Raw genomic sequence first — 21,725 nt, 5'->3', positions numbered from 1 at the left:
TAGGCTTTTATGCTTAATTCTCTCTGGGGATAATGCTGGAGACTCTCAGTACAATTAAGGAAAGATTAAAAGCTCAGTACAGGCTTATTTTCTCTCTTCTTTCTTTTTGCCAATACCCTTCAAGTCTGTATCCTCTCTAGAAGCATGAAACATTTTTCAAAGGCTTTTTTTTTTTTTTTTTTCCTTTCTGCCATCATTTCTCAGGCAGTTTTCTGGTGTGTGTTTCTTCCACCAGATTTAGGAATATGGTTTCTCTTTCTGCATTTTATTCGGCTAGCATTTAAAGCCAGTTTTGTTGAGCTCTTGTTAAGAGTTCATTGGGTAGTTCTCCTTAGGTTTATCAGTGACATTTAGATCCTATTAGGTAACCAGGGATCACCAAGCAGTTAAGAAATGATTCTTGCACCATTGAAGTTGGTGAGAATTATGCCAAGACTTATTATTTCTTAGGACATTCACTCTGCAGAGCTAAAGGAGTGAAATGTAGTAAAAGTGTAGACAATTAAGCAGATATGTCTGAATATACTGGTGACTATTGGATTTTATTACTGTGAAGGTACTAATTTTACATAGTGCTTTATCAAGGAAGACCTACACTTCAGTCTCAGCATTTAATGCTGTTGCTGTGGTATGGTTGAAAGATTATATGCTTTGAGATTACAATAGAAGTTCACAGGTTGTTTCTGTTCAATGTATTTACATACATCTGCCATATGGAGTTGCCTTACAGAGGGTGTTACTTTGATTTGATCTCATATACAAAATGTTCTTTGTGTCATTTTATTACGAGAGACAGACTTTTCCTGTTTTAACAACAGAACGTGGATTTTTCTGCCTTTTAACCTTTCTGAAGAATTGCTTGATCTGACTTCAGAAAATGATGCATGCTACCAGTCAGCCCACAAGTATCGATACTGGAATGGATTCTTGTTGACTTTGTACTCTAAAATTATGTAAAGGTGCGAGGCACAGGAAATCCTGGAAATACTTCAAGCTTTAGCAATGCTAGGAATACAGGTTTTAGTACCATAAGAAGCCTATAAAGAGTTGATTTCACGTGAGCATCCATACTGCTAATCCAAGTATCATTACAGGATGGTAGGTAAATTACCTTTCCTGGTATCCATTATTAACTGGACAGCCTATTCAAATGAGAATGGAGTTAATCTGTATTGAATAAAATGTAATGAATGGTTGTGACACTCAGAAACAGACCATGAGTTACTATACTTACAAAAACCAACCTTTCTGATGCTGTTCTGTTGCAAGTAGCTTTTGCAGGAAGACGGAGGGGTACTTTGTGTCTGCCTGCTTCCCTGAGAGGGAATAATGGCAAAGCTCATCCTTTATGGTAGCATATGTATGTAAAAATAATATCAAATGCCTAGAAAGAGATTCTTGACTGTGATTGACTATTTATTCTTCCTTGTGCTCAGATAATGCAAAGCTTTAGCATGTTTCTTCTGTCCCTGCCAATTAACATTTCTGTTGATTTTTCCTTTTAAGTATACCTTTACTGCTAAAACTTTCTCTTCTTTATTTCAGTCTACATATGCGTGTTTTCATTATCTGATAATGCTATTGCTACATGTAGAAATGAAAATTATTAATTTAATATGCTAAAGAGCTTTATACAGAAGGAAAAAGCAACTCATTTTGAAAGCTCTTAAAGTAATAATGAATGCTATCTTTATATTAGCTGTGTTCAGTTTAAAAGAACATTTTTGAATGGCTTGCTTTGTGTGAGTAGAATTTGCTGTAAGAGATGCCCATGTGACTGTCCAGAAAATCAGATTGCTTAGCATGGTGGAAATAAAGAAGTTTTGGTACTATAGAAAAGAAAATCTCTTCGTAAGCAGGGCGTGTGCTGCCTGTAAGCAGGGCATGTGCTGCATTACTGGTCGTAAATGCATTGCCTTCTGTAGGGACCTTTATCTTGGCATTTTTACTGCCACAGCAGTGCTGATCTATTTACACTAGGCATTAATCATAACTTGCTGCATAAGGGAAGCGAGGGAAAGGTGTTCTTATTGTATTAGAGACTCTGCATGGTGAGAGAGTAGCAGTATGGATTAAGTATTTGGAATCTTAAAACAAGATGGTGGAGTTCCGTTAAGTTGTGTTTACTCTTGTTAACAATATGTAGAAAGGCACGATATTCTTAAGCCAAACCTGTCCAGTTACACTAATTTAATTACAATAATGAACAGTAGAGTTTGCCATGCCTGTGGCAAAAGGCTCCCTATAGTGTGTCTTCCATATTTTGCTGTGGCCTATACCTGCTGCTGTTTCAGAGAAGCCTGTAGAAGAGCCCTCGATGAACTGTTTATGTATTGTAAAAATGGAGTGTAACGCCATAGCCTACTGCATAAATAAAAAACTGTCATGCTTCCTCTTCAGCAGTCTTAAGAGTAGGACTGGTTCTGTCTCTTCTTCTGGAACTAAAATGATGTCTTTATTTAATGAGCTCTTTATTTCCATTTCTCTTGTTCCATCCCCTCTCTTCATCTCTCCTCCAGAGAGCTATTGGTCTGCACTGTATGCTCTCTAAAGTTTTGTCTTTGCACATTTTAAATATCCATGCCAAATGGCTTGTGAATAGATGCTGCTTTTGGACAAACATTCCACTGCCAAGTGCATCACATGCACAGATTTATTCTGTTTCCAGAGTTCATTCTTTGGTTCTTGTCTGGACTGCTTTCATGCCTCTCATTGATTTCTCTGTGTCCTCAGTATTTATATCCTTCACTATTTGCACCCTGTGGTCATATCTGTTTTATCATAACTTTAAAAAGAAAAAAAAAAATCAACCCCAAACTAAAAAAAAAATCACAAAAGTGTTGTTAATTTTCCTGAAATGCCATCATGCTTCTCTGTATGAGCTCTCTAAAACACAAGATTATACAACTGTGTCTTTTATACATAGATGGAACATGCCTAATCTGATGTTTACTATCAGTTTTACATGTCAGAATTTGATAATTGCTGAGATAACAGCTTTTTGCTTTTGTATTAAGAAAGACTGTCAGTGTAGTCAAACTTAAATAAATATCTGTACAGAGTTAGGAGTTATGGCAGTGGGAGGTGTGCTGTGTAGTCCAACTATGTTCAGGATTATTGCTTCCTAGACTTTGCTCACTAACTAGCTCTATGTAAATGATGTCTCCATTGAATTTTTCCAAATGGATCTTTTCCTGAACATTGTTAATTCTGTAGAGACTTATAATTATTTTTTGTCCAGTGTTTTTATTTTCTCCTTCTCTAGTGTTTTCATAATATGTTAGCAAGTTGTTTATTCTCCCTTTGAGATTATGAATTAAAAAAAAAAAAACCAGAACCCAGCTCTTCAGTACTTCTTTAAACACCTCCGTTTTATGTGTTGCCATGTTTCATTATCTTTTGTTTGCAGTTATTTAGCCAATTGTTAATTTGCATGACAGTGCTTCTACCCACGGCATTTTCAGCTTTTTTAAGATGAGCTATGACTATTAAATATTTTACTGATATCCAAATATGTGACAGCTACTGCATTCCTTTCTTCCACTACTTCAGTGATTAAAAAAACTCCAAACCAGCAACACCCACATGTAAAGCCTCCAACTTTGGTTAAATCAGTTTTGCAGCTTTACAGATTTGTTTCTGTTAACTATGAGTGAGAGCTCTACAACTGCAGCAATGTTCACTGCTTCGCTCATGAAAAATAATTTCCAAGTACTTTTGGTTTTATGTTAATTGTAAGGTACCTTAGTATGTGGTGCTAGATACAGCCTGGTCTTAGTAAAGTAGTTAGTGGTGGTGTAAATTATTGCATCCATGTGCATTGGATGGAAAATAGTGGAAAATTACTGCAGTTCTGGTTTTGTAAAGGTTTACAGAATTGATTGTGAAAAATCACCCTCAAATGAAACAAGGAAAAGTGTATTAGAAAATAAGGTATTGACAAGAACACGTAATTCCAATTCTTTTTCTCTCATGCTCACCTCTCCTGAATTACTCATAGCTGTCCCAAGACAAAATTCACCAGAGCATAAACTGGTGCAACATTCCATTATCCTCTGGCACATCTGCTAACATTTAAATCAAAGTAAATTAAGCTTTTTATTGGCACTGCCTCACAATGACCTCTTAACCAGGATTATTGTTCTGCTACGTTTGCCCGTCTACCAATATGTACATCACTAAATAAATTAAAAAACATAAACTCTGAAATGATCTCTTGTCTCAGTGAATACTCTTGGTTACTCTGTGATATGATAAAGTATTTATTTCCACATATGTTCTGGTGTTTGTGGAGTATCCCTTTGTGCCCATCTTGCAAGAAAGCATGAAGAGGAAGGAGTAACCCCAAACTCACGGCCAACTTCAGTTTTTTGCCTTATGACACATTTTGATGTCCAGTCAAAAACTGAACAGCCAACTCCTTAGTAGTTAATCAAGGTCAGGAAGACAAAGCAGAAATATAATAATTACATACTATATTTTGCAGAAGCTGTACGTTCAAAGTATGCATAGGTGATTTCAGTGACCAGTAGAAATTATTTCCAATCTCCTTCTATGCGGGATTTCTGTGAATACTTAGTGTAAGTTAAAGTATAATGAGAATGAAATTGCTCATCAGAAGTTTGATTATTAATGTTGCTCATCCCCTTGACATGGCTGAAACAAGTAACTCTTGCTTCTGTGCCCACTCAACAAACCTGAAACGTGTTGGCCTCCTGACAATTGCACATTTATGTTCTCACAGTGTCTCTGATTTCCAAAATGCTGTAATGTTAAACAACCATGGCTCATTTTTCAATAACATTTTAGTACTAGGTCCATCTCCAACTTGGACTCTTGGCTTTTTACTAGTGCATGATTGCCTTTACCTTTTGCAGCACACTTCTTTGAGAAAACTGCCTTATACAAGTCTTACTGATTGAGATTAGAGGGTGGTGCTAGAAGCCAGAAATATATAAAAGCCTTTTGCACAGAAAAGGGGAAAAAAATGCACTAGGTGTCATGAGTTCTTATAATCAAATCATAGAATCATAGAATGGTTTGGGTTGAAAGGACCTTAAGATCATCTAGTTCCAACGCCCCTGCCATGGGCAGGGACACGTCACAGGAGGCCGCGTTGCCCAAGGCTCTGTCCAACCTGGCCTTGAAAGCAAGACTTGTTTTTGCTTTAAAAAAAAAAAGTGAAAAGCGTACAGCATCCCCCACTGAAAAGAAGCAGTGTACTTGTCATGTCTAGATTTATGTATTCCAGGCTTAGTTGCAGGTGGAGGAAGTTATATTACCTAATGAACAACTCATGGCATTCATCTCTGCATAAGTAACCTGTCCCACATTCACTGTATGTAATGTTACTTCTTTGTCTAGGGTAGCTGTCTACATTTGCCAAAACAATTTTTCCCTGTCCTCTTCACCAAAGTTGGGTTTTGACCTCTCTAATGTTTTTTGTAAGTGTGGTCTAAAATGTGTGTTACAATAGCTTTTACACATGGGCTTTCTGAAGCTTAACAACTTCTGGTGAGGCTGTACCTGTCCATTGGGCAGATGCACCATTCTCGATTGAGGCAGCTATTTCATCTGGCTGGGTTTGAAGGCTTTAAAGCTAAGTTCATCTCTCTTGGTTATTAAATATACATTTAATGATATATTCAGCATGCCAAAAGTTCTTTTAAGGGAAAACAAGGAATAAACCACTTATAATGTTATGTTGGCATGCAGTAAGACAGTTTATAACTGTCATCCTTCATTTCGTCTTGAACCTGTAGTCTGATCTACTGTGAGAGGTGGAAAAGGACATTTCACAACACTGACACTAAAATGCAAGCAGACATAAAAGGCCATTTTGAGATAACTGAGAAATTCAAGTTTGTTTTAACACTGTTGTAACACAAGCTCTTGGTGGAAGCCTGTTGGGAAGGTCAGCATCATTCTGTCCCCTCTCTGATGTACTGAATCTTGAATTTGGTTTTGGTGTTGTGGCATGTTTCTCTACAGAAGGGGAGGAGCACTCCTAGTGTAGTAGCTGGAGCACTGCTACTGTAGTAGAGCTGTTTCTTTAGGACTCTGTACTGAGGCATATGAGTTGGGAATTTGAATCTCATTACCCAGAGAAGGTAGAATTACTGCTTTTTGAGTGAGCGCAGTCCTGAGGAGGATTCAAAGCCAGACAGAAGTGCAGCAGCCTGCCTCCATCTTTCTTGAAAGAGAGACCTTCAGTTCTTTGAATGTGTGGTGGTAGGCCCCTATCATCTAGAGAGACTCCTTAAATTCAGAATCATAAGATGCTTGCTGCTTCAGCATTTGTAAGGAGGTGCCTGAAGGCTGAGGGGGCATGAGGCTGAAGTTTGTTAGCTCCTTGGTGTTTCCATTTGCCCAGCTGCTGCCAGCTCAGTATTGGGGATGCTTTAAAACTTTTTTTCAGGTACCTTTCCTCAGGAGATTCTCACTGTGGCTTCTGGATGCCCTTCTGCAGTCACCTGTTTCATTCCTTATCAATAACACAAGTACAGGAGGAAAGCTGGGGGACCTTGAAGAAATCATGCACAGTCCCACACTTGAATCTAAAACTGCATTTGTGACAATTCTCTGCTAACGAGCATGCTTAGGTCTTTGTTACATTCTGTTCCCTAGGTTGTTGTCCTCCTGTGGCAGATGTGAATAAGAGTATATGTAAAATCCAGAAGGTACTTTACTTTGAAATGGGTGTTGCCACATTTTGCCACAGTAGATTTTCATATTAGAGCAAAAATAGCCCATTATTTGGTTTAGGGTTTATTATAAAGTAATACCTTAATCCTATTTCTTTCTTCATTCCTGGTTTCCTGTTGGGAATGGGGTGTCTTACCCTAATGTTTTTATAAAATTAATGCTGGTAATAGAGAATAGGTCTTTATGGGTAGCTGAAATTCTTCTGATATTCAAATATACTAATGTTTGAGAGAGCATATTTCTTGTTTAATATTCAGATATGGCATTTGTTTCTTAAAACCAGGAATACTTATTTTCTGTGATCAGAAAGAGTAGCAGCTATGAACAGCAGTGACGTGAGTCATTTTGACAGTGAGCAATCTTGTCAGAATGTTCACATTTTCAAGACTAGATGGTCTAAGGCATCCATTTTTTTCTAAATATTTTTCAAAGTCCTAATGAAAATTTAAACAGCTATGTCTCATGGTGTCTTGAATTGAAAAGGTCATGAATTAACAATTACATTTTACTGATAAAATACTACTTGTTTACTGGAAAGTCAAAATAGTAACAACAAGATTCAGTCAGGTTCTTTGTAATGCTTTTAATAGCTGAATTTGACAATCCCATAGCGTAAAATATGTCAATCCTAAGGCGAAAATAGAGAATTTGCAATGAACAGTTGGACTGTAAAGCACTGAAATAATTTTTAACCAAATGGAGTTTGTGTTATGTACCTTTAACATACAAGGTACTTAACTTGCCTTTTTCATAAACCGTGTTTGCATTAATTAATTTCATAATTAATTTCTTTGGGATTAACTCAGATTTCACTATGTGCATATAATACCTTTATGCTACAAAGTGAATATCCCATGGTTTTGGCTGAAATGTAGGTGTATTACATTCATCTCTTCCCTAGGGCCATCTGCATAGGGTAATATTCCTTTAACAGAATAAATCACAAAAAGACTGTAGCAGACTTACAGACGAATAGTTCCAATATCTCTGACTACTGTTCTTACCAAATATGTTAAAAAAGAGGCTCAGTTGATAAAAACATGGTATTTGTGTGAGACTATGTACTTTGATTTCAGAAAGAAAAAAAATTGTGCTACGTTCACTGGCTCTTTAATTCGGATTGCCAATGATAATGCAGAGTCTACTGCTAAAGAAAGGTAGGATGCAGAAGCAGAAACATTAGTGCTAATCTGCTGCAGAAGGACTAGATAAATCAGCACAGCTCTCATACATCACTAAGGGAGAAGCTGATTGCAACTTGACCATGTGCCTAAGTGGTCACATCAGCAACAAGAACGGAGCATGGATAAAAAACCTAAAATGTACCCTTAGGGCTACTTGCTGTGCAGGACCTATAATAACACATCAGTGTAAGTTTAAGATTTCTTTATTTTTTGTTGCCTTCTGTTGTTGTTGTTTACGAGATTATATTTATATTTTGCATAGATTTAGAGGAAATATAATGGACCTAAGGATAATACTAAGCAGATAATAGTTTGATACTGTTTATGTCTGTGAATAGTAATGTGCTTTATTGCTGTGTGTCTCAACATCGTTCTTTCTTTGAAGATGTTTTAATATTTAAACCTAACAATCATAAGAAATTGAGTAAGATTTTGGGTGAGATGCTAGTGAGATCTGTCTTCTTTTCTGTCATCTTATATTTCAAAATGATTTGAAAGACAATGCTACAAATACATGTATTTATATTACTTCTACCATGAGAATTTCTGCCTTTTTTTTTTAATTATTCTTTCTGTTAAGAAAAATGCTCATAAAGAGTGATTTCTCTGGACTTTTTATTCCTGAATTAAGTGCAGATGGTAATTTTCCTACCATTCTTAAAATTTATGCAATTGTTTAATTTAATGTCACTTAAGCATCTGCAAAAGGGGAGGGCAGGTATAAGATGGAAACTGAATAAGCATTGATTGCTAGTCTGAAAATTAAATTTTAAAAGTTTTTGCAGTAAATCTGATTTCAGTTCTTTTTTTACTAAATTAGATTATCATATTTAAATTGAGGCTACTATACAGCAAACAAATGTGTGAAACTATCCTGGATAGCCACATTTCCTGCTGTATCAGACTGTAAAGATGTTGTTGATTGTAGCTACCCAGGAATACCCTAATTGTAGAATTCAGAGCAGCATGTTTAAATAATGCATGGGGAAATAAAAAGGTGGAATTTTACTGTTCAGATGTTAAGGTGATGCTTTGTTCAAAGAGAGAAAATGTACAGTAAAAGCTATTGATGTGGAATCTCAGGCTTTCTCTCATGGCTTTAGGAAAAGAGGCAGGGAAACCCAAGACAGGTCTTGCTGTGCAGTCTGAAAGAGGGAAATTTGGAAGCATTTCTAAAACCAAGCAAACATTTAAACCCCCAGTAACACTTTATTTATTTACATATTTCTAGGGAAAAGTAGGGGGCTTCAAGCAAACATATTTATGAAATATGAAAAAGGAGTGAAGGATGCTTCAGTGATAGGAACTTGATAAAGTATAAAGATACAGAAGAACATCCATTTATTTTACAGTGTTGTAACTGTGGCCAAATATAATAATGGGAGGCTTAGGAACAGAAATAGTCTGCGAGTATTTAGTCTACAAATGTTTGTTTTTTGTGGCAACTGAAAAATGTAGGGATAGTTATATGGCTATTGTCCCCTTCACAGAGCTAAAATACTGATTATGTGGGCCAGTTTCAGTTCTTGAGATACCGATATTTTGTGTAGGTCTTGGCAAAAACAAAAGTTAAGTTTTATTTATCAATAGTTGCAACTTTACTACAAGAATGATAGACGGGAATGGAGAAAGGGGAAGGTAAGGCTTTATGGCAAAAAGGATGCTCATTCTTTCCAGCAAAATAAATAACCAACCTGGCCAAGGCAGATGAAACATGGACCAAGTGGAGAGTTTATTTTTGTACAAAATATGCATGGTCACACAGGCCCTCAGTTGTTCTCATCCCCTGAAGCTGAGGACCCATTGAGAACCCAAAGCTTTAACAGTCTGACTTAGAAAATAATAAATACAGAAGAGAGGAAAGCTGTATGGTAACAGGAAGTGAAGAGGACTGGTGATTTCTTTGACCTTGTTACTTCTGTTCTAATGTACCCAATATGGTATTAGGTTGTAAACTCCATGGCAAAGATTCCTGTATTTTTGTTCTGTGAAATAGTCTCCTTTCCCATGTGACACAGTAATATAATCAATCTGGCTCCTCTTAATGGAGCTGGGCTTCTGTTGGTAAAATAAAGGCATCTTTTTCTTTTTTTTTCTCCCTGTGATCTGTGTTCATTGGAACAGCAGGAGATTATGCTGGTTTCCAAAGATGAGTAATCGGTAGTCTTCCTTTTCTTGTAACTGGACACAATTTATAAAGATTCCTACCAAAGTTATTTTGAACAGTTAGAAGTGGTATGTCTGCTAAGATAGTCTATAAAGTTGTGTTCATATGGTGATCTTGAACATTTGCTTCTGTGTGTTTCTGTGAAGTTTCATAATATGGTCACACTTTTATTTGCTAAATGAATTGCATTGCATATGAAAAAACTGGACTTAGGTTACTGCATCTTTTAAGTTTTCTTCTTAGTCAAAGAGACAGAAGTCTGTTGAGTGCCTGTTGTAGGCTGAATTTGGTCTTGGATGCAGTTTCCGAGAGTCAAAACAAGCGCCATCCCTTAGAGTGAAATTCTGATTTTATCTATTTATTATGCTCAGTGTTTCACTGTTTACCTGTAAGCTCTTTCACTAGACTCCAACCTGGTCCTCATTTCCACCTTCAGTTTTAGTCAATAAATTTATGCTAAGTATACCTTCTTGTACTCTAGAGAAAAACGTGCTAATGGACACTAATCCCTGCACTTTCAGAGCTGCAGGGGGCTCACTAATGCCAATTGCAGTATATTGAATTTGCTTATAGCTACCATATTCAGGCAAACAACATACAAAATATTCTTGCTCCCATTGAGTTTAATGGCTCCTATTAATCAGGGTTACCAAGGCAAGGCCTGAAACCTTGAAGCAGCATAATCCCTGTGATGGTATCTCACACACACAAAAAGGCTGTTCTGAGAAAAATACCAGAATATAATCATAAGGGTTCAAACCGTTTTGAGTAAATATAATTTTTTCTAGTTTTCTGTCTATAAACCATCACAACTTCCACTTGAAGTTGGAAGTCTGGCCTCTGCTATCTCTGTGTTGATCGCAAAAGGAAACACAATTTCCTCAAGGAAAGGCCCTTCAAGTTCTATGGTACCGCTGTCTTGCTACAATGAATATGTTGTGTTCCCATCCTGAATCTTACAGGTTCTGCTGGCCGTGACAAGGAGTGACATGGCTTTCCTTCTTCCTGCTCCTTCTTGTTCTTTCTGGGCTCTAGTCACTTCTCATAAAAGGAGACACCATTTCACAACTATCCCAAGAGACCCAAGAACTGTAGCTCTTTGAAGTATGCGAGAAAAGCTCCTATCTTGCTTTATGCATGCAGGCCTAAGAGCTTTCTTGGAAAGATGAACTTGTGGAACAGATTTCTTCTACAAGTTCAATAATCACTAATCCATTACTCCGTAGCACAACCACCTTCCAGCATAAAATGTTAACTCACAAGCTGCAATGTATAAGGCAGCCACAGGTCAACTCATGTACTTTTACAGCATCAGTACTAAGTGTACCTGGAGTACACTTAGAAAATTGTGATGAAGAGCTTTGCACTCAGACAGTGTTGCACATGCTGTGAGGAGAATACATGTTGTAACTGTCTCAAGAAAGGGAACTCTCATCCAAGTATCATTTTCATCTGGGGAAACAGTTAAATCTGTGGAAAGGGCAGGAGAATTTTACATGCAAGTTGACTATAAAAAAAAATTTCTAATTACAGCTTACAAGAAAAACAAACTATTTTATACCTCAGTTGTGTCGTCTTACCAAATCTTGGAACCAGTGTCAAACCATTTAACAATTATAAGCTATTATGGAAGATGATACCTGTAAACGAATTTCCTTGGTATCTCTCCTTCTAGTTTTCAGATAGCCTTCCCAGCTTTTCTAAATGCTGTTTCTGAAGTGGATTTCTTCCAGAACATAGTGAACTGCAGGGTATCAGACTCTGCTGGGGCACAAACAACAGTGATCTCAAACAGGTAGCTCCTAAGGAGAACCACTTGTCTGATCTTTCAGTCTTGTTTAAGGGAGATTTACAATGAAAATATGTTTCGAAAGGGAATCATGCAGACTGATGTCTTTAACTCTATTCAGTGAAAATCATAGACTCCTAGTTAGGGTGACAATGTCTCATGAAGTTTTGTGAAGCTTTTAACAGTTTTTGTTACCTCCCTGTTATTATCCTGGAAAGTAAATAGTTACATATTGGATAACCATATGGATGATGTGTTAGTGTATTTTAAGAAGATTGCTCAGATGGCTCAGAGCCCATAATGGCAATGCCAGGTTTTTTATGTACTGAAAATCTAAACAAATAACTGAAAGATGGAGAGAGCAATCATGAAAGGAAGAGTGCACAGTAAAATGTAGAATTCACCTTGATATCTGTCACAAGAATTCACTTGTGACAGATATCAAGGCTGTGGGACAAGTATAATCTGGCTTCTCACATTACACTTGGGCCACATCTCTATTAGCTTTCCAGTTTGAGCTGGGGGAGCAGTATGGGTGGTTTGTTCCTTGTTTCCAGTCACAGCACTAGGCTGCCTTTTTAATGCTCTTTTTAAAACTCCATGTTCCTGCCTCTGTTTTTTTAATTCCTCAGTGGCCCCAGCTGAACTTTCAATCAGGAGTGGAGACCCAGGTTTCACTTTTCACCACAAGTCCATACAAACCCCATTTCTCAACTTACCTACTTACTGTAACAACTTCTTGTGATAAGATCATTGAATAACCTGGCATTATTTTCCTTGGATGGATGATGAGTGGTGGGAGGAAGAAAGGAGGCAGAAAGAAAGATGTGAGGAATAATGCAAGGAAAATTGTTGAGAGACTAATTCCTTCAGGGAGGTGTCTGTCATCGTTTTTTATTTGGTGCTTGAACACTGCGTATACAAATATACATATATTTTCCGTCTGGCTGAAAAAGGACCCTGTAATCCAAGTCCACTCATTGCACTGTAAATGCAACCTCACTCAAGGAAAGGAACTGTTCGAAACACTGACACTTTCATATCTTAGTCAGGATTTATCATGATCTGTAAAGCACGTAATTCTTACAACAGGAAAGCTTCAGATGTTTTAAACCCTGGCAATTTTTCATCCAGCAAAGAGATTTGAGAAATACCCCGGCAGCAAGCCTTCTCTCAGATGAGACAGAGTGGGCTGTTTTATATCAGGAGCTGCATTTCCTACTTTGCTTCCTCTGCCAGAAATTCTCTTGCCAGAAACTGTCATTTCAGCTTTTATCTGTTTTTGAGGGGAAGTTAACCATCCCAGTAACATCACCATCACTACAACAAAATATCTGCAGACAGTGAAAGGCTATGGAAAACTGGTAATTGCACACAAATGCATGATTTCCCTAAGCCATGATAAGCAGTGATAAAATTGCCAGCTCCATTTTACAGTGGGGAGGTACTTCAGTACAGATCTATGTCTTTAATATTAAAGTAATCTGTGGACGATTCTGAAACAACAGGCTGGCAAATATGTTTGGCTTATGTCTGTTACTACTTTTGCTGTATTGCTACGTATACAATTAACTGTTACAGCCAGGACCATGTTCTGGTACTAGATCTGCGTCTTTGAAGGAACACACAAGCACAGGTTAGATTTTTCAGGAGCTTAAAAAAAGTAAGTCTAATACTGAAAATTTCCAGTGTTTGACTACAGGAATCAAAAGTTTGTCCTCTCTGATCTAGGTATGTATGCACAGATGCATAGGCTTCAGTGGGAAAGCCATTGTATGCATTTGATGGAGAATTTGACCAAGAGTGGTTGATAATCAAGCAGGCAAGCTGGAAGCTGAAACACACATGAGACAGCCTATTTTTTATACCAGGTGCTAACAGTGTTTCTGATGGCTGAGTTTATTACTCCATGTGTAGGCTGTATGTTAGTAGAGAGTATATGAATGTAAGTGTGGAGCTCAGCCTGCAGAGTTAGTAAATTGTCTCAGCAGTCAGAGAGACCTTGCTCAATTTCATTTGTTGCTAGTCATGTCAAGAATTACTGCTGTGGTGAATGGCAACGTTCCAGATTGCATCTCGGTCAAATGGATTATTCCTCAGAGCAATGCTTTTCTGGGGAAGAGAATATCCAGGGTCCAGATTTGAAGGGTCTCTTGCACTTTTGGTGATCTCACCTGAAAAGAACAGTCAATACTTCATGCAAGTGTAACTGCTGAAAGTCTGTAATGTATTTGCCGTCTAAGCCAACAGGCAGTCAGTGGATGCTTGCAAAGGGAGTTTTTTAGGGGATCAAGAAAAAAGCATAACTGAGGAGAGATTGTGCCAGGGATTAAAGTAACATATGATGTATCACATCTATGTATCACCTTTTTTAAAAAATAAAAAAATAAAAATAGCTGTGGTGTGCTAATAACTTGATGGCAATGATGATTAAAATGTTTATCATCTTTGTTGTACATGCGTTATAGCCAATTTTGAAAGTACTTAGCACCTTTCTGAAAGATCGTGTCATTATACACCAGTGGTGATAGTAGTGGTAGTGGTGTGGGGTGTTGCAAAACAAGAAAGTTGAATGGGGGCGAAGCACAGACATTATGAAGGAGCTGGAGCACTGGAAGAAACTAACAGAAAGCTGTTAATGCAATAGAGTTCTCTCTTCAAATACACAGAGAGCAAGTGATCAAAAATACAAGCTTGAGTGCGTTCTTTGTTATCAGAAAGCATTTGTTGCCATTGCACATAGTCTTGAAGGCACTGATACTTCTTTTCACCCCAATATGCTCTCCCTAATTCACTGTATTTTTACTCACATATGTACGTTTAGTCCTCCAATTAATTTAAGCACAAAAACACTGCACAGAAAGGATTTTATAAAAAGCTGGATGTTAACGCTCCAAAACAGCCTAGAGTATCTCCTGGGATTAGTGAGGAGGTAGGAGGAGTTGATTGCCTCAGGCATAGCCCAGGGCCATTAATTCAAGCTAGTCATTAATCCCCCTGTAATGCCCTATGCTGATGCTACAGTTCCTGTTATACCACAGAAATAGAAAGCTGACAGACCTGTAGACTTTGATGGGTTATGTTGTTCTTATAATGATTGCTTATATTCCTAAATTCTCATAACTATAGTGTTGGACAGAGTTTCAGTTTGTAGGCCGCATGTCTTTCCAGAGAGTTAATGCTTAGTTTGTTACTCATAGGAAGCCCGCAATGATGTTATTAGTATTCCATTCTGTCTGAGCCTTTAAGTAAATCTTGAAAACGTTATAGCCTGTACAAGGTATGCTGCATGTATTGAGTCCTGGGAAAGCAAAATTCATATCAATACTCTCTAAAGGTAATTAGAATACATGTTTTCATATCTAGAGAAAGAAAAATGAGCACGTGGTTCCTTTACTTTGTGGGTGCCACATAAGGCAAAGTGCGGCCTAAGTTGCATTTATTTTAGGGCTTTGTTTGATTGTTTGTTGTCTTTTTTAAAAAAGTCCCCAAATTTTAATGAATTTATTTCAATACCCAAAGAAATAGTTATAAAGGATGGGCCACTTATAAACCATTTAGAAGCAACTGCCATCACATGCCCTTTACATGCATGTGCTTGTACTCAGCAGTACACAATAAAAGCATTGCTGGGCAGATCTTAAAGTTCAGGAGGAAAAAGTTCAAGAGCAAGAGACAGCCCCCAGCTTAGCAGATCATGTGAACACACATGACTCTAAGCACCAGAGTTTAGGTAGCAAATAGCTGCAATGAGAATTTCCAGAATGCTAGACTTGTGTGTCTGTTTAAATTTTCCTAAAATGATTTTGCTCAAGAGGAAAATCATTAGTCTGACCTTTACATAGATTCTTTCTTTGTCAGGGATCCCAAAGTGTTTTACAAATGCAGAGATTTAGTACTGACATGCACATGTCAGTGGGAAAATTAACAGACTGACTACACCATCGTTGCACAGAACTTTGGCAATGCAGGAGTATGACTACAGATGGGCTTCACTACTACATTCCCTGAAAGACCATACAGCAATACTGCGTAGCAGCTCAGGTCGGGAAGTGTGGGATACTTTACTCAGCTGAAAACATAGGTGAGTTAGCAACACTAGGCTGTATGAGAACAATGGTACTAGACTGCTTTAAGAGAAGAAGCAGCAGCTGAGCTCTCTATAATTAGCATTTGTGGTGAGCCATAGATTGTATTGCTGGAATGTGAAATTCCAGCACTACATTGATTCCAAGAAAGAGGGTATGAGGTTGTTTGAGGGTTGGTTAAGGATAAATAACCACTTCCTACAGTGCTGTCTGTGCTCATTGTTTACTCAGCTGGGCCTTGTTTAGTTTATGAATTCAAAATTGATCACAGCAGAATATTTGGGCATATTAGAGCAAAAGAGGAGCCTTACGGTAGACTGTCTTTTGGTATACTAAAAATGTCTGAAATTTATAGAATATATTCACAGGAGGAATTGTACTTAAAGTTTAGCCACAGCAGTACAGTAGAAAGTTAGTATATGGATTTTTCTCCCACTCCTTATATGTGAAATCTCATTGACCCTTATGCCCATCTTGTACTCACAGAGGGAGAAGAGCCTAGAACCAATGTTCTTTCATTTTAGAAAGACTAGTTGGAATTCGTTTCCATTCGGTTCTAACATTTCAGCACCTTTCCTTGAAAACCAATGTTTTCAGAGTGGGTGTTTTTCAAATGCTTTATGCCATTCCTTTTCCTTCCTCTGGCTTTACTGTTGTAGTTTGGCTTGCCACTGTGCAGGAGGAGGAGAGATGAAGGAAGGAGGATATGGTAACCTTATTGCCTATTCTCTCCCTTTCCACTAGCTCAAAATAAAAAGAGGGTGGGAGAGAGGAAGAGGAGAGGAGAGCAAAGTGAGAAAGGGAGGAAACCTTTGCCCTCTGGGATCATTGTGAGGCAAACATGCATCCATTCACCCATCTGAGAATCACTGTAATGTAAATTAAACCATTTTCGTGCATAATGAGGATTTACTCTCCTACAATGGGGAGTTAGCTAATAAAGTCTTAATTTCATTTCTCTGTGACCCAAGAATTTTTAAAAACTGAAAAAGTTAAACGATGAATTGACTCAGCAAACTAGTCCCTTAGAGACTGCATGTACCATGTGAATCAGGGGAGCTGAGTGAGGTGATGCTGATGTTCCACGAAGCTGTGGGTGAGCCTTTATCAAATACTCCCTATTGGCTTGAGCAGTGCTGCAGAAACCCACAGGGGATTGTGCTAGCCAGCAGTGTATGCAGGCACTGAAAAATTCTTGTGGAATTAGGGGGTTGTGTCTTTATCCCAGAAACCTGAAGGTAGTTTCCTCTGTTATGATTCTTTCTCTTAGCAGACCCCCTTTTTGTTAGCTTTGATCACCTGTGGGGTCTGGAGAATTCCAGACTTGTTTTTCAAAGATTATTCTATAGATAGGAGTGTCTGAAACTGAAGGGAGGGTGTATTGACCTCTGTGCAGACCTCAGCAGAATTTAATGCCTGTTGGACGCAGATGGAGTTCTGCAATATCGGTGTAGGGTAAACTGGAAATCACTGTGCTAAACCATCCAAAGATAGTAGTGACTTCCTGCTCCCTGTCTAAAATGTTCCAGAGAGGGACAAGCAATCCTTATGTGCTGTTTCCAAAGAGACATGTCACAGCAGTTTGATGCTGACTTATTGCTTTTTGAATTTATCTGGTTTGAGTTTCCTTTTTCTTTGAAAGGACTTTTTCCCAAATATTTTTACACTTCCTTCCTGATGTTTGTCTTTTTTCCAGATTCCAAAATTAGAGCAAGTTACATTTACTCATGGAACTTCTGCTGCAAGGAGGCATTGAGCTTTTGCAGCCCCTAGTCTGAAGGTGCCTGCTCCAGTGGATGACCTGCTCTGTCATGCACAGCTATCCAAAAACAATTGGACAATGGCAAACTTTAAAAATTGATGCATGTCCTGATTACTGTCCCATCCCTCTCAGCTTTTGCTTTCTGACTCTTGCTTCATGTTGCTGAGTCCTATTTGTTGAAGGTGCTACTTAATCCATGACTTGCCTGCTGCATTCTCGTTTGACCTGTTAACTGTTAAAACAAAGAAGTTTTTTTAAGAATGGGCTTGTCAAAGAAAGCATATCTCCTCCCTTCAAAGTCTTCTAATGATTAATATTTGATTAAAATGTGGCTGCAGCATTAAAATGGGTGCCCTGTGTCTTTTGTAAATGGACGACTAGCAAACTTGTGGATTGTCTCGTTTTTTCATTGGCAAATTACCTAGTGAATGTTTCAAGGGGAATTGCAGGGGAGGGTGAGGAGTTAGTTGATTTTCAGATAAATTAATTACTACTTTTATTCCTAGATATAATCTGAACATGATTAAATCCCCAGATCCATCCACAGATTCAGTTTAAGTTTCATCTCTGGAAATGAGAAAGAGGACATGCTCTAAAACGTGGGATAGAAGCCCAGGTCCTGGCTCGCGTAGCCCCACATCAAAACTGGGAGGTTAGGTTTGTGGTCGTGAAGGCGGTGGCTTGTGCGTACAACCTGTGCAGCAGCTGCACCGTTCTTCTTGCCTGCTTCTGTTTGCCTGCTGCTTTCTTAATGAACTCTAGTGACTAGCTGATGATGAAATCTGCTATTGAAAGGGCTTGGAGATCAAATGCCTGTCCATTTTAATACTCTGATGGATCATAAGGACAGCCAAATTTTTAGATATGATTATATGCTCTATAGAAGACTTTAGGACAGTGAGTAGGGAAAAGGAAAATAATGGGCAGGCAGACTTATAGTACAGTTACCTAAATACATCAGTGGAACTCTTAACACTATCAGTCTTTTGGAAAATACTGTGGAATGGGGTATCAGGACAAGGAAAGAAGCATAGCTTGAATCTGTTTAGTTTTGAGTTCGAAAGTGTTGATAGCACTTTGTAAAGAGAGGAGACTGTCCCATTTCATGTGTATGAGTTTGTCGTGGTTTAAGCTATGGAGTTTGATGTTGCTATCTTTGCTTCTGTAGGTAATGTAAGCGAATGTAACAGCTCGTGAGAACTAAGATAAGACACAAAGGGCTCCTGTAAAGGTCTTTGACTAGTTTTGTTTTCTTAATAGTTGGCTGTTGAATTCTTAGTAGAAACAGAACAGCAGAAAGTATTTTAAAATGAAAGAACAAAGCTGTTACTTCCAAAGTACTCTCTTTGAAATCAAAAAGCTTGGTAGAAGTGAGATATTTGGGCAACCTCTAGTGCCTAGATTCTCTCTGCCCTGTGAAGAGGACAAGGAGTACTGATGCCAGATAGAGATTTTGTTTTCACATGCTCCATGGTCTGGAAGACAGATGATTGGGTTAGAGACAAGGAGACATTGCATGCAAATTCAGGGTGGACAGGAGTCAACTGTTGTTTTAGCTTTTCTTTCAGTGGAGAAGGGGCCATTATTTTTAATGAGAAGAAAGATTATACAAATAGATCTTGAATCACCTTCATGTTACATTTTTATTTTCTGGCTGATGTAAATTAAATTGCTTCAGTGAGGTACTCTGAAACACAGTATGGAGTGGAATATATGCAGTATGTACATATGCATTCATCTCTCTTTCCATTGAAAGACTGCTGCAATGTTACATATAAGATATAAAAACAACTTACTGAAACATTTGGAAAGCAAAATCAAGTGCTCTGTTGCCTTTTTAAAGTTTTATTCTGTTCTTTGGTTACTTTTGTAAATGGCTAAGTGGTCTTGAGCAGAAAAATGTGGCTATTATGTTACAAAGAGGCAAATGTTGGCTTAATATTTGCCTTGCCCCTTTCTGGCTATTCTTGCTCGGCTCTGCAGCAGTTTCTTAAAGACCCAAATCTGTTCACTGATCCATGTTCACAGTGGGGCTGTCTCCCTAGTCATTGCAGACCTGGCCAAGAAGATGACATGTTGGGCACAGGAGTAGGAGCCAGTGGCTCCAATAGGCCATTGTTGCGTTAAGTACTTTGTATTGTGAAACCATGGCCATTGGCTATGGGCTGCGTAAGAATGTGTGGAGGAGTTGGATGTAATCTGGATTTGCATTGGTTCTTCAGAAAGGGAATTCACAGAAAAGAGATTTGCAGACAGAGTAACATTGTGCATTGCCCCTTGATATCATCAATGCCTGCTACGAAGTTTTAAAGCTGGGAATAAAGGTAATTAGATGCTGATGAAGAATATACTGCAGAAGGGGAGGAAGAGGGTGCAAGAGGGTTACAAGAGGGCGGTATTGGATAGCTGCATCCATTACTGAGTTGAACTCCTTGAAGAGTACATTAGATAGTGTTGTACCTGAGTGAAAGCTTAGCATCTGAGATCTTTGTTGAAGTAGGCCTTCCCCCCTGTTGTTTTAGGGGGAAAAGAACATTTCCAAAAATGTTTTGTGACAATTTTTATTTAGAGTTTCAAGGTTAAAAAAAGATGCAGCTGCCATGACTTCTATAGCTGACAGAAGAGTCTCAGCGGGTTCATTCCAGGTGCACTCCTGTCTTAAGACTCCCTGATTTTAGCCAGTAGCTTTGGTTTTACTAACATTGGTGATTTCTGTCTCCTCTTAAGAGGACTCTGAAGAGCCAAGAATGGGTTTTCCAATGACCTGTAAGATATATTTTGAAACATCAGAGGAAAGTTTTGAATCTGGGCTGACCTTACTGTTGGGTAGCAATGGCCCAAACACAATGGACTGGCTGTTATCATCTTTGTAGGGCTTCTCCTCCTGGAAATTTCTAGGGTTGGACATATGGCCTGGTAATGAGACATATGCAGTAGTAACTCATTCCTTTAACAATTTGAACTCACTATCAGCTGTATGTATCATGTACTCTTGTAATTGAAATTGTAATGGTGTGCAACAGCAGCAATAGCTTAGTGAAAATGTATTTAGAAAAACGTGCATATGGTAGATTAAATTATCAGTCTAACCAAACAGGTATGTTGTGTTGAATTTGGACAGAATGTATTCCTAGGAGGAATATATAGTCCCTGTAATGCTGCTGGCCAAGAAAGCTTTTTAGTCATAATGGAATTGTATTTAAAATTCTCACTGCAGGTCCTGGCCATCCTCTCTGCAGAATGCTTCTGAAATGTAGTTTATCATAATAGAATTTCTCCAGCTTCCCCCCAGCTTACTCACAATGGGAAGAGGTTTTCTAGGCAGCCATGAGAGTCTATACCTAGTTACCCTTGTGCCCAAGCTCCAGTTTTTGTGGCAGCTTGCTTGCTTCCCCTTGGCCATGCTCATCTCCTGAGGAGACCGTGCTGGTTTGCCAGACTGGAGTTGCCTGGAACAAGAAGTATAATGCTTCAAGTTAGGGTTGCTGTTTTCAAAAGCTGCCTCTGACATTAAAGGAAACAGAATTGGCCCAGTGCTTACCACTTTGGAGAAGCCATCCTCTTTGGAAAAAGCATTTTAATTCTGAATAAAACATTGGGTTGGCTTTTAGCTCATGAATAGCACTTTATTCCACTTCAATAAATATCAGTACCGACAAGTAACCACATCATGTCATGACATTACGTAAGTGCATGGCAACATTCCAAGTTAATTTTGGCTATTATTTCCACAGATGTGTGGGATAGGTTTTTGTAGGCATTTGGTTCCTAGTTTGATGGTGCTTTTGCAGACAGGGGCTGTAAAACATCCTGACAATTATCCAGGCTTCATGGACTAGTTTGGGCTTCAGACACAGACAGTATCTCAGGTTCTTTCTTTCTTGATCCTCCTGAGGAGTTTGCTCCTTCAAGGAACATGTGGCAGTTGAGTGTTGACAGACAACTGAAGGGTTAGTATTTTATGGAAAGGTTTGGAAAACAACATCACTTTATTAACAGGGTAAGTTCAAGCAGTTAAAAGTCACTGGAA

At 38.3% G+C, this 21,725-nt stretch overlaps 1 protein-coding gene across 4 annotated transcripts in view; it reads left to right on the top strand.

The window, feature by feature from the left end:
- RAPGEF4 (Rap guanine nucleotide exchange factor 4) overlaps nucleotides 1-21,725 on the top strand; it is a 151,472-nt gene that overhangs the window by 31,941 nt on the left and 97,806 nt on the right. For 2 of the 4 annotated variants that reach the window (XM_032919923.1, XM_030485780.1), the window contains exon 1: nucleotides 7,912-8,075. The exons of the other annotated variants lie outside the window; for them this stretch is intronic. The gene's annotated coding sequence lies outside the window, so the exon portion shown is untranslated. Of the gene's footprint in view, nucleotides 1-7,911; nucleotides 8,076-21,725 lie in introns of those variants that run through there. 4 annotated transcript variants of the gene reach the window in all.

Source organism: Strigops habroptila, chromosome 5 (assembly GCF_004027225.2).
Source record: "Strigops habroptila isolate Jane chromosome 5, bStrHab1.2.pri, whole genome shotgun sequence".
Taxonomy (NCBI): Eukaryota; Metazoa; Chordata; class Aves; order Psittaciformes; family Psittacidae; genus Strigops; species Strigops habroptila.
Note: the sequence above shows the minus strand (reverse complement) of the source record. Positions and strands in the feature narration are given on the sequence as shown.